A 12,805-nucleotide genomic window follows, 5' to 3' on the forward strand; every position below is an offset into this window, starting at 1 on the left:
CTCAGCTCTGCTAGTTACCAGAAAGTCACTTCTCAACTATTCATTCAGAAAATGAGGGGTCTTTAAGACCAGCCGTTATGATGAACCCTGGGGATAAAAGGATGAAAAAAAGGTGATAGTCTCAGTTTCTTTATTAGTAACATGAAGGGGGTTGGTTTAGATCACAGCCTCCCAGCTTTGTGCCATGAATGGGTTATAAATTTTCCCATCCTTCTCAGCACTAGGTGTAACCAGAGGCCTCGTCCTCCCCCGCCATGGTCAATCAAACCACAAGTAGCCTCATTCATTCAACTGTGTGCTGTACCAATGTAATTTTCCCTGAGCACTATGAAGTTTTGAAAAAAAATTAGGAAATAATGTCCAGACCAAGGATAAGCAAACTATAGCCAAAGGCCAACCTACCACCTGTTTTGCACAGCCTGCAGGCTAAGGATGGTTGGGAGAAAAAAACTAATACTTGAAGAAAATGTTTGAATGGTTAAAAAAAAAAAAAGTAGTTCATGGAACAGAAAAGTATATAAAATTCAAATTTTAGTGTCTATAAGTCTTATTGAAATACAGCTGTATTAGTTTCTCTGAAGGAACAGAACCAATAGGATATATACAGATATACAGAAAGAGATTTGTTATTAAGGGAGTGGCTCATGTGATTATGAAGGCACAGAGATCTCATGATTTACCATCTATAAGATCGAGGCCCAGGAAAGCCAGTAGTATAGTTGCAGTCCAAATCCGAGGACTAAGAACCAGGGGACTAATGGTCTAACTCTCAGTCAAAGTCCAAAGACCCAACAACCAGGATCACCAGTGTCTAAGTGCAGAAGAAGATGGATGTCTCAGATCAAGCAGAGAGCAAATTTGCCCTTCCTCCACCTTTCTGTTCTATTCAGGCCCTCAGCAGATTGGATGATGCCCATCCACAAAGGTGAGAGCAATCTCTACTCAGGCCATCAATTCCAGAGCCAGTCTCTTCTGGAAGCACCGTCACAGGCACACACAGAAATAATTTTTATCAGTTATCTTGGCATCCCTTAGCCCATTCAAATTGACACATACAAAATTAACCATCACAACAGACACAGGTATTCATGTGTTTTCCATGACTGCTTTTGCACAGTAGTGGCAAGACTTAAGTAGCTGCAACAGAAGCCACATGGTCCACAATGCCTACAAAATTTATGTCCAGTCATTCACAAATAAAATTTACCAACCCCTTTGCTTCACAAACTGTAATTTACATATATTTCACCAGAAGATGATGTTAAAATGCTGATTCCTATTCCACAGTTATGGGATGGAGCTTAAGATTCTGCTTTTTGGGGTGCCTGGGTGGCTCAGTCAGTGAAGCATCTGACTGATTTCTGCTCAGGTCATGATTCCAGGGTCATGGAATCAAGCCCTGCATTGGGCTCTGCACTGAATGTGAGAACCTGCTTATGATTCTCATTCATTCATTTTCTCTCTCTCTCTCTCTCTCTCCCCGCCCCCTTCTGCTCCTCTCCTGAACTCTCATGATCTCTCTCTCAAAAAACAAAACAAAAGCCAAAACAACAACAACAAAAAAGATTCTGCTTTTCTACCATCATGAGGAAAATACTTTCCTCTACCAACTTAGGTTCAAGTCATCAAGAGCCTGTGACTTAATTAACTGACACTAAAAAGATCAGCAGAAAATAACGTTTACTTACAAGTGTATAAGTTTTGCTCAGTAATAAGCAACTTACTGAATACCCAGAGGTAAAAGTTTATACACCAACTTTAAAAAAATGAAGTTGTGGGGAGGGGTCAGTGGAAGAGTATGAAGGTTTTCTGGGGGTGGGTTTTAAACGCTAATGTGAATGAGTAATCAGTCTGCCTCCCTCCTAGAATTTGAAGGAAGCTCCCTCAGTGCAGGGTTAATGACAGCTATACATTTTCTGAAAGCTCTGTTTTAGTTGAATAAGAAAAGTTCAGATAAGATTTCAAGTGTTTTCACTTTAAAATAATCTTTGTGTCAAATATGTGATCCCTTCACCATCAAGCCCCAAAGTGATGCTGATGTTCCAGGTCCACAGACCACAGGTTGAGTTGTAAAGGTCCACAGGTCATCTCAATGTCACCTCCAGCCCACTAACATTGAGCAATTGTACATTGCTCTGCGTAAAATAAAATATTGCTATCAAATATCCTGGATAGGTCATCCTCTATAAGAAATAACAGATCAGGATAAAGGCAGTCAGACAGAATATGATTCTATCATCCTAATTACAAAACAGTAATTCTTCCTTCGAGAGACTCTGGGCTGCCCACATCCAGCAGGAAGTAGCAAACCCTAACTGCCATAGGTGGAGAGGAAAGTCCTGTTCACCAGGCCATCCTCCTGGGAGTCTATTATATCCTTAAACTCAAGACTCCCTCAGCCTGTGATATCCACCAAACCTTATCCCCACCTGAGCCTTGCCCCATGCTAGCTGGGCTCCACAGCCAATTCCACTGCTGCCATGAGCATAATATTCTATTGTTGATCTCAATTAAAAAAATCAATGTGAAGTGGGATCCCTGGGTATAGGTACAAAACTGACTCTTTATTAAATATTTTCTGATACCTGAACCCCTGCTCTTATACCTACCACTCCCCATGCCAGTCAGTCAGCTGCCTAAAACACAGCCAGATGGGAGACATTCAATAAAGTTGCTAGCTCTTCCCCCACAATCCTGAGATTTACAGTGTTAATTTAAAGCCCTCAGACATCTGTGATACCATACAACCGTGGCCAATTTTTCCTCAAGGAGCTGTATGCGTTTTCTAAAAAATTCACTGTTAGATCAATATTAGCTTTAAAGAAAAAGTTGTACCCTAAAGTCAAAGCAACCGCACTGCTAAACCATGTTCTAATTCTAGTAATTCTGTAAGATGGGGGAAATGCTTACAGGTAAATGCCACTTCTAGAAAGGCTAGAAAGCTTACTCAAGTTGCTCCTACTTTCAAAGGAGGGAAGACATAGAAGACTTTGACTTTATTCCTAATTTAATGTCAAAATATCCCTTTCCTACTACACATAACAATTATAGACTGTATACATAGGGAACGAGGAGAATCTCACTGTAATCATGGAAGAAAAGTGGACCCAGAGTCTCCAGAATAGCACCAACACAACTTTCTGCAGCAATGAAAATGTTCTATTTCTGTCCTGTCCCAAATGGTAGCCACTAGCCACATGTGGCCAGCGAGCATTTGAAATGTAGCTAGTGAAAATGAAGCTTTAATTTTAGCTGACTTAAATTTAAAGGGCCACATTGTGCTTATGGTTACAATATTAGACAATGCAACTCTGACCCCATTCCCAAAGTGTGAACTTGGGCAAGTCATTAAACCTCCCTGAATTCTCATATCCACTTAACAGAAGTTGAGAGTAAGAATAAGAAATATTTATGGTTCCTTGGACTTGTTTCACTCTATAATCTATGAATAAATATGACAGATGCTCTTCTAGTTGTGAATGTATCAGGTATTTGGCCAAACTCAGAAACCATTCTCTCTGTCTCCCTCTTCCTCTCTCATCTCTCTGCCTCTCTCTTTCACAGCATGTTAGTGACCTGCCATGGATAGAAGCCTCTTTTAGCATATAATTCTAAGTAGATAACCCAATACCAGCTGCCTGGCAACTAGCACCACTCCTACTTTTCAACTAACACAGGAAAAACAAACTTCTCTTGTTCCGTCTTGGCAACAATAAACCCTGGCTGCCCTGCACCAGGAGTTCTGTGTTACAATAAAAGCCCTTTTACCTGCATTCTGACCAGAATTCTCCAGGTTGGGGTCACAGGGCAGAGTGAGGTAGAGAATCTGAGAGTGCCACAATGCCTTTATGAGCCAGCCTCCAACTGGAGTGGCCCTACTCTGTGATCCTTAGTTAATTTCAGAGGCACCTCTTACAAGGTTTTTGAAGGGAGCTGAGCAGATCAATTGCAGAGATGATTACCATGCAAATAGCACTAGCAGGCTATGGGTTAACTTTCAATAAGGACCAAAAAGGCCAACTGACTTAGGAGCAGATCATCATGCTATAAACTAAAGAAAAGTCACTTGCCTTTTTATCAATGAAAAACACATTTCTCTCACTATTTTAAAGCATGTTATCCTGATACATTTTAGTCAAGTGGTAAGTACTGGAGATTTAAAATATTAACAATCAAGATGAAAGAATATTATTTTGCTCTATGTAGTAGATCTTCTCTGTTTCATTTATTCATTTCATCTCACTCACATTTTTGCCCCCTGTACTTTCAGTGTCCTTGGATGACTTCAAAGTTTGGTTTTCAAACATCAGGCTATGAACAGGTGCTAGCTTACACTAACATTTTTACCAGCCCAGGGCACATTCCTAAACACAAGAACACTTTAATCAGTTCTTCATAAGGCTAAACTTATTTTAGTTAAAGGAGATTCCTATTATGTCTGTCCTACTATTTGGTATTCAAAAATCCTTTTAATTAATGTCTTTTATAAAAATGTGATTCTAAATGGGAGTTTTATGTTTTCGGTCTGTTTTTACATTTTGTAAATACTCTTACTGGCAAAACTAAAAGTTAATAACTGCCAGCTTTGTGTTATGTCTATTTTGCTGGGTGATTAACTCCCCATGTCTGAAATCCCCTGGCTTCGATCTCAGGAGAGACAGGCTAGCTTCTGCCAGAGCTGAGAAAGCCAGAGTCCATGTAAGAAAGTATAGAGGGCCTTAAACACTCCACTTCCTTGTGTTCCTAAGGTAGAACAAATGTGTCACCTAATCCCAGGTATGGAAAAAGAGTTTTTCTGATTTCTAGCCCTGATAGCATCACTATCCCAATGATAACTGCATGGTACTGACCAGCTTTAAAAAAAAAAAAAGGCTCTAGAAAAGACACCTGAGCTGAAAAACAAAAAGGACGTCTTTTCTAAAAGATAATATGACTATAATAAACATTCTATTCATCCGTCTATTCTTGACATAGATCATGCACCCCTGAATATTCACAAATGAGAGAGTGGTCCTCACATCACCTCCATCTTTCTGGGGTTTTTTTGAAATTTTTTTTATGTTTTTTTATTTATGTTTGAGAGATAGAGAGAGACAGTGCAAGCAGGGGAGGGTCAGAGAGAGAGGGAGAAACAGAATCTGAAGCAGGCTCCAGGCTCTGAGCTGTCAGCACAAAGCTCAAACCCACAAACTATGAGATCATGACCTGAGCTGAAGCCAGACAATTAACCGACTGAGCCACCTAGGCGCCCCCATCTTTCTTTTTTTTTTAATAGCTTTTTTGTTTGTTTGTTTGTTTTTGGGAGAGACCTAGACAGAGTGCAAGCAGGGGAGGGTCAGAGAGAGGTGGAAACACAGAATCTGAAGCAGGCTCCAGGTTCTGAGCTGTCAGCACAGAGCCTGACACAGGACTCAAACTCATGAACCATTAGAAGGTGATCTGAACCAAAGTCAGACGCTTAACTGACTGAGCCAACCGGGTGCCCCCACCTCCATCTTTCTAAAAGGAATAAAGCAAACCCCAACTATGCAAACTTCTGGGAAGAGCACAGTGTCATCAGGAGAGGGCCTGGTAACCAGCACTTGGGAGAAAAATGCTGGCAGGATAGTCAAGATCATTTTTCTAACTTCAAGAAGCAACTAGAGAGTTCACATGTAGCATGAGTAAGGTGTGAATAACTGCAAGTGCGTAGAGGGGCTGTGGTGAAAGACAAAAGGGATGCTAAGGAATCTGTAGCAAAAGAGCGAAGTCTAAGAGGGCTCTAGGGATGGTGACAGGATGGGAGCTAACAGCTCCAGATAGGAGAAAATGTACAAGCAGCCTCCTAAGCAAGACCCAAACATAGATCAACCAAAGTGACACACAAGAGTGTGAAGACCAAGGTGTTGTGGTCCCCAAACCAGGAATTTGGAGTATCACTGTGCCATGCATTCTGCTGTTCTCCTTAAATAGATGAGCTCATTTTAATCCTCACAGCAACCCCATAAGGCAAATCCCAGCTCTATCTATTTCCTACAAATACAGAAACTGAGACTCCGATAGGGTAAGTAACCTACCACAAGTCACAAAACCACTCAGTTGGAATTTGAACCCAAGTGTAGCATGATCCCAGGGCCCTGATAACCGAGACAGCTTTGCTACAAGACATACAAGGGCAAGGTCATTTCCAATGGATGCCTGAGAATGAGATTAGGCAAAAGGACCTTGAAATGTTGATTTTCAAGGGAAGTTCTAGTTATGTTACCTCATTAAGGCCAATTTCCTATCTGCTCTGTGAACACCAAAATAAAGTAGTTTTGATATTTCTCTCAGAGTCACACACACAATGTTAAGAGCTACAAAGAAACTCGGAGACCATCAGGCCCAACGCCTTTATGTGACACCATGATAGAGTCTCAAGAAGGTAAAGTGACTGAGGCAAGGATCCATTCTGACAAGTCAGTGATACCTGCGCAACTCAGGCTGACAGTCTAGTTGAAATGAGTTTATTGTTTGGTGTGTAACAGGACTTTGACAGGATTTGGAACATGCCATTCCAAAATATGCCATTTTGGCATATTGATTATTTTGAGACACTTGAGAAACAGCAGATGCAGTAAGGCTCTCTGACCTCCCCTTTCCCATGAGAAAGACAGGCCCTTCACCAGAAAGAGAAAACCATTCTTATCACCAGAGACTGGGAGTTCATGCCGAACTGGTTCTACAAAAAGGAAACAACTAAAATAACCTATATCTTCCACTAGTTTTCCCCATGTATCTCATAGTCACTGTCCCAAACTTACTACCCATAGCCCAATCTCCTTTTGTCCTGTCACCTTCCCATACTTTATCATTCATTAGTAAGAATTTGACCCCGATAGCTTCTTCAGTTCTTCATTTTCCTTCTGAAAAATCCTATGTGCATGTCAAGCATTAAATAAATTTGTGTGCTTTTCTCCTGTTTCTCTACGTTATGTCAATTTAATTCTTAGGCCAGCCAAAGAACCTAAGAGGGTAGAAGGAAGTTTTCCTTCCCCTAAAGTTCCAACAGTATTAAAAAGTATTATCATATTATCATTTCAGTGCCTAACATAAACTTGGGCTCAGAATATGCACTCAGGCAACGAGTTTAAAGAAAAACAACAAAAATAAACCCTCTCCAAGTAGCATAAGAGATGTGAATATAAAGTTGTGGGGTTCTATGTGGTTAACAGAAAGTCTTATTATGATATGGCCACCAGTTTCATTTCTCAGTACATATAACCTAGTCAATAATAAATTTGACTTAAAAGTAGGAACTGGTGATGGTGTATATTTAGGTAGATTTTATGCCTATAATCAAACAGGCTTTTCTTTTCAAAAAGGGACTAGACATACTGCTCCATCATATTTTATCAGAAATTATGTACAACTCAGAATTGACTTGAATCAAAATTAGTAACCAGATATTGTAACCTAAGGCTTGGATAATTCCTTAATCTTTTCCTCCTCCTTGAGAATGAATTCTTGTCCTAAAATTCATCATGAAAGGTAGCAAAGACAATGAGCCACTAGATATTTCTGGAAACCTTTGACTTCACATGGATCTCTATAGCTTTAGCTAATTTCTCACAAGATCAATGGTCTTTAACATGACTAATAGAATTTAACAGTTACATAGATTGCTGGCTCATTCTGGTAATTTACATTCTGCCTCCAAAAAGGCATATTCCAGCACAAACCTACAATATTACTTTGGAGTGAAACAATAAATTCCAAGCTGACAAGTAGTAGTAGAGTAAGACTCTCTGAAGTCTAGTATTGTGCTAACTTTTGGCCAATACATGGGTTCTTTATGGAATAGGGGAGTTTAGCCAGTAGAGGTATCTTGAATTGAATAGTGAATTCACAAGATGAGGTTGTCATTTAAAAATTAGAATTTGGGAGCGCCTGGGTGGCTTTGTTGGTTAAGCATCCAACTTCAGCTCAGGTCATGATCTCATGATTCTTGAGTTCAAGCCCTGTGTTGGGCTCTGTGCTGACAGCTCAGAGCCTGAAACCTGCTCAGATTCTGTGTCTCCCTCTTTCTCCACTCCACCCCAACTCACTCACATGCACACCCTCTCTTTTTTTCTCTCTCTCTCAAAAATAAACATTAAAAGTATTTTTAATAAGAAAGAAAACTAATAATAAATAAAAACAGAATTTGAGGGGCACCTGTGTAGCTCAGTTGGTTAAGCTCTCGGTTTTGGCACAGGTCATGATCCCAAGATCATGGGATGGTGCCCTGCATTGGGCTCTGCACTAAGAGTGGAGCCTGCTTAGGATTCTTTTTCTCCCTCACTCTCTGCCCCTTCCCTGCTCGCTTGCTCGCTTGCTCGCTCGCTCTCTCTCTCAAAATAAATAAATAAAATTTTTAAAAATCAGAATTCGATGCTCAAAATTTATGTTACTCATTTTCCTAATGGTCTTCACAGCCAACTCTTACCAAATCACAAACATTCACCTCTCTATACAGTAAAAGGTAACACTGGCCGACATGGTATTCCACTACCACAGAGAGATGTGGATGGCAGGGTGACAGCTGAACAGACTAGAGACATAGGCCAGAGCCTTTGTCTTACTGCAGGTCAGCAGGAGGGTCAGGGAGAGGTTTGCACAATCAGATGTGAGTCTCAGTTTACAACCCAAAGTACTGTTTTGAGAGTGAGAGGCATTGGTTACGAAGTTTATCAAGAGCCTAAAAGAATAGTTACAGGGAGGGGCATATGGGTGGCTCAGTTGGCATCTAATTTAGGCTCAGGTCATGATCTCAAGGCTTATGAGTTTGAGCCCCACATCACGCTCTGTACAGACAGCTCAGAGCCTGGAGCCTGCTTCAGATTCTGTGTGTGTCTCTCTCTCTGCCTTCCCTGCTTGTGCTCTGTCTCTGTCTGTCTGTCTGTCTCTCTCTCTCTAAAATAAACATTAAAAGGGCACCTGGGTAGCTCAGTCGGTTAAGCAGCCAACTTCAGCTCAGGTCATGATCTCACAGTTTGTGAGTTCAAGCCCTGCATCAGGCTCTGTGCTGACAGCTCAGAGCCTGGAGGCTGCTTCTGATTCTGTGTCTCCCTCTCTCTCTCTGACCCTCCTCTGCTCACCCTCTGTGTCTCTATCTCTCAAAAATAAATAAATGTTAAAAAAAATAAACACTTAAAAATTTATTTATAAACAAAAGAATCCCTACAGGGAGAACACCTAAGGCTAGTAATGAAGCTGAATCAGAAATCAGGAAGCCAGACACATGTCAGAGTCAGGAACATATTCTGCTAGTCGTTCTGATGTTTAATAAACAGGGGCACCTGGGTGGCTCAGTCGGTAAGTGTCTAACTTTGGCTGGGGTCATGATCTCACAGTTCATGAGTTCGAGCCCCACGTTGGTCTCTCCACTAACAATGTGGAGCCTGCTTCAGATTATCTCCCTCCCCCTCTCTCCCTCTCAAAATAAATATACACTAGATATTTAATAAACAAAGGGTTCTGTGGCCAAAAATGTTTGGGTACATGCCAGGTCAAGCAGGTCTTTTTGTTCTGTCCTTTGACCACAACATGCTCATTCTTTAAATATACTGGTGTCTCTCATGAATCTCCATGAGACATATATAATACAGAGTTTCCAAATTCATTTGACTAGGAACTCTTTGTTCACTAAAGCATCCATCGGGCAACACAGTCTACAGAACAGCTTTTGGCTAAAGCACTGAGTCCCAAGAAGTTAGGAAATTTGGCTGGTGTGGCATGGTCACCTACATGCAAAGCCGGGACTAGAACTATCTGGAGTGCCCAGTGTGTGGTCCATCACAGCACACCGCATGGCCCACATTCATCTCCTCCCCGTGCTGAAGCCAGCAGTCTTTAGACACTAATGGACTCGGGAAAATAACAGCTGCATTTTTCTTTACTTAACAGCAGCCGAACAAACCCCAAGGCACTTCTGCCAAACCTTTCCTAAAAGGAGACCCAGGATGGTCTGCCTCTGACCCTTCCCTCCATCTAAATTCAAGAAACAACTATAATTTCAATTATAACAAGGAAATGTTTTCCTAAAAAACTACAGAGATGCTCTTTGGTGATTAATAGCTGATTAATTTCTCCTGCCAAAAAACTGTGATATTATTAATTAGACAAAATATTAAGTGGTGATTAGATGAGCCCCGGAAACACCAAGCCTAAGAAAAATTTTCCCTTGGTAGGACCCACTACCCATTACACGGGACCCCAAGCTATGACTGGAGCTTGGAGCTGGTCCTCCTGAAAGAGGGCAGTGCAAGAAATAAGAGGAGCACTAGAATCTGAGTCCTGAAGTCTGTATTCTAGATTCTTCTCTTATTAAGTTCTCTGAAATTAACCAGGAAAGGCTGCTTCTCTGTTTCAGCACCTTATGTTTAGAAAAGGGGGGGAGGGAGGGGAGTATTGAACAGCCATAATCTAGACTCAAATATTCTTAGCTCACAAGCCATCAGTGACTACCTAGTCTTCACTGAGCATAGTTCAAACTCCCTGGCCTCATATTTACGGCCTTCTACAATCTGTCCCTACCTTTCCCTTGACTGTCATTCTCCCACACAGAACCCCCTTCTTACCCACACTGGGCCACTTGTTGCCCCCATCATGCCTCCTCCTCTCCTGCCTCCACCTAGAATGGCTCTCCCCACCCCATCTCTCCCATTTATCCCAGAACCGTATCTCAAGAGTCAGACTCCACATTGTCCATGAAATCTCACTGATCACACCTCTAGAAATTGATCTCTCCCTTCAGAAAATTCCTGTACTTTTTCTTGCATTTACTTTCCATAGACTATTAGCAGGAACTACCTTAAAAGGCCACTAATTGTTCACATGTCTTATTTTTCCAGACCAAACTGTACTCTTTTGGAGAACAAAGTCACTGTCGTCAACATTTTCCACCTGACACACTGGAGGCACTCAGTGAGTGCTCAAAATCCTCCAGTTGTCCCCTCCCTCACCCCCACTGCCATCATAATCACTGCTCTTATAATCATTAGGGTAAGGTTCCAACATCTGAACTTGGCCTATGAGGTCCTTTATAATGTGGCCCCTTCCTACTTCTCCTGTCAATTGCCTATACCCTGTGTCTCCAGCCATACCAATTTGTTGAGATTTCCTCAGCGGGCCACACTTCTACCCCTGTTCTCTCCTATCCCTAGAATGGATTTCACCCATGTACCTACCTGGCAAGCTCAAGACTCAGTACCCAAGGAGAGAGGCCTCATTCCTGGTCTAGGTTAGACTCTCACACCTCAGTGCTCACATAAGCCCCTGTAACTTTGTCATGGTACTTATCACACCACCAGTTTACTAATTTATATCTCCCACAACTTGAACCTCCTTAAAAGTTTCTTGAAGACAGGGACTGCATCTCATTCATTGTGGTTATCTCCAAGAGAGCACAGTCCCTGCAAGTAGCCAGTAGACATGGTAGCTAGCCTCCAAGATGACCCCCAATAATCACTGCCTCTGGGCGTTCATGCCATTGTGTAACTTCTCCCATTGAGTATGGGCTGGATTTTGAGACTCACTCCTAATTAGTTAATAAAGTGAAGAAGCACTGTGTGATTGAGACTAGATTATAAAGGCAGTATGGTATCTCTCATGCTCTTTTTTCTTTTAATTTTTTTTAATGTTTTATTTATTTTTGATACAGAGAGAGACAGAGCATGAGATGGGGAGGGTCAGAGAGAGAGGGAGACACAGAATCCGAAGCAGGCTCCAGGCTCTGAGCTAGCTGTCAGCACAGAGCCAGCTGTCAGCACAGAGGCTGACGCAGGGCTTGAACCCACGAACGTGAGATCTGACCTGAGCCGAAGTCGGAGGCCTAACCGACTGAGCCACCCAGGCGCCCCTCTCGTGCTCTTGAATCGCTTGCTCTGAGGAAAGCTAACTCCCATGTCGTGAGACAGGCCACATAGCGAGGAACTGAAGCTTCCAGCCAACAGTCACATGTGTTAACTGGAAGAGGATTCCCCAGCCCTGTTGGAGCCCCAGGTGGTTGCAGCTCTATTGACACCTTAATTGCAGGCTTATGAGAGACCATGAGCCAGAACCATCAGCTAAGCCACTGCCAGATTTCTGATCCACAGGAACTAGGAGATATTTATTATTTTATTGTCTATTAAATGTTATTTTATGTTTGTGTATTTATTTTGAGAGACAGAGAGCAAGTGGGGTAAAGCAGAGAGAGAAGGAAAGAGGGAGAATCCCCGGCAGGCTCTGCACTGTCAGCACAGAGCAGAGTGCAGGGCTCGAACCCATGAACCAGGAGATCATGACCTGAGCTAACATCAAGTCAGAGGCTTAACCAAATGAGCCACCCAGGTGCCTCTATTAAGTCTTATTTAAATGTTTATTATTTTAAATGTTTTTTATAATTTTTTAATGTTTTATTTATTTTTGATACAGACAGAGACAGATCATGAGAGGGGGAGGGGCAGAGAGAGGAGGAGACACAGAACCAGAAGCAGGCTCCAGGCTCTGAGCTGTCAGCACAGAGCCTAACAAGGGGCTGGAACCCATGAATGTGAGATCTGACCTGAGTCGAAGTTCGGAGGTCAACCGACAAAGCCACCCAGGCGCCCCTATTTTATTTTATTTTTTTTAATACAATTTATTTTTTTTAACATATGCAATTATTTTCCGTCATTTACAATACAGTAGTTACAATGATACTCCAAACAGAAAAGCAAAGTAAAAAATCAAAACCCCCACTTCTATTTCATGTAATTAGACTTATACAGAAATTAGAAGGTTAGGTACCAACTAGTTAATCACCTAATTTCACAGCTATCTG

The sequence above is a fragment of the Suricata suricatta genome, chromosome 4 (assembly GCF_006229205.1).
Source record: "Suricata suricatta isolate VVHF042 chromosome 4, meerkat_22Aug2017_6uvM2_HiC, whole genome shotgun sequence".
Lineage (NCBI taxonomy): Eukaryota > Metazoa > Chordata > Mammalia > Carnivora > Herpestidae > Suricata > Suricata suricatta.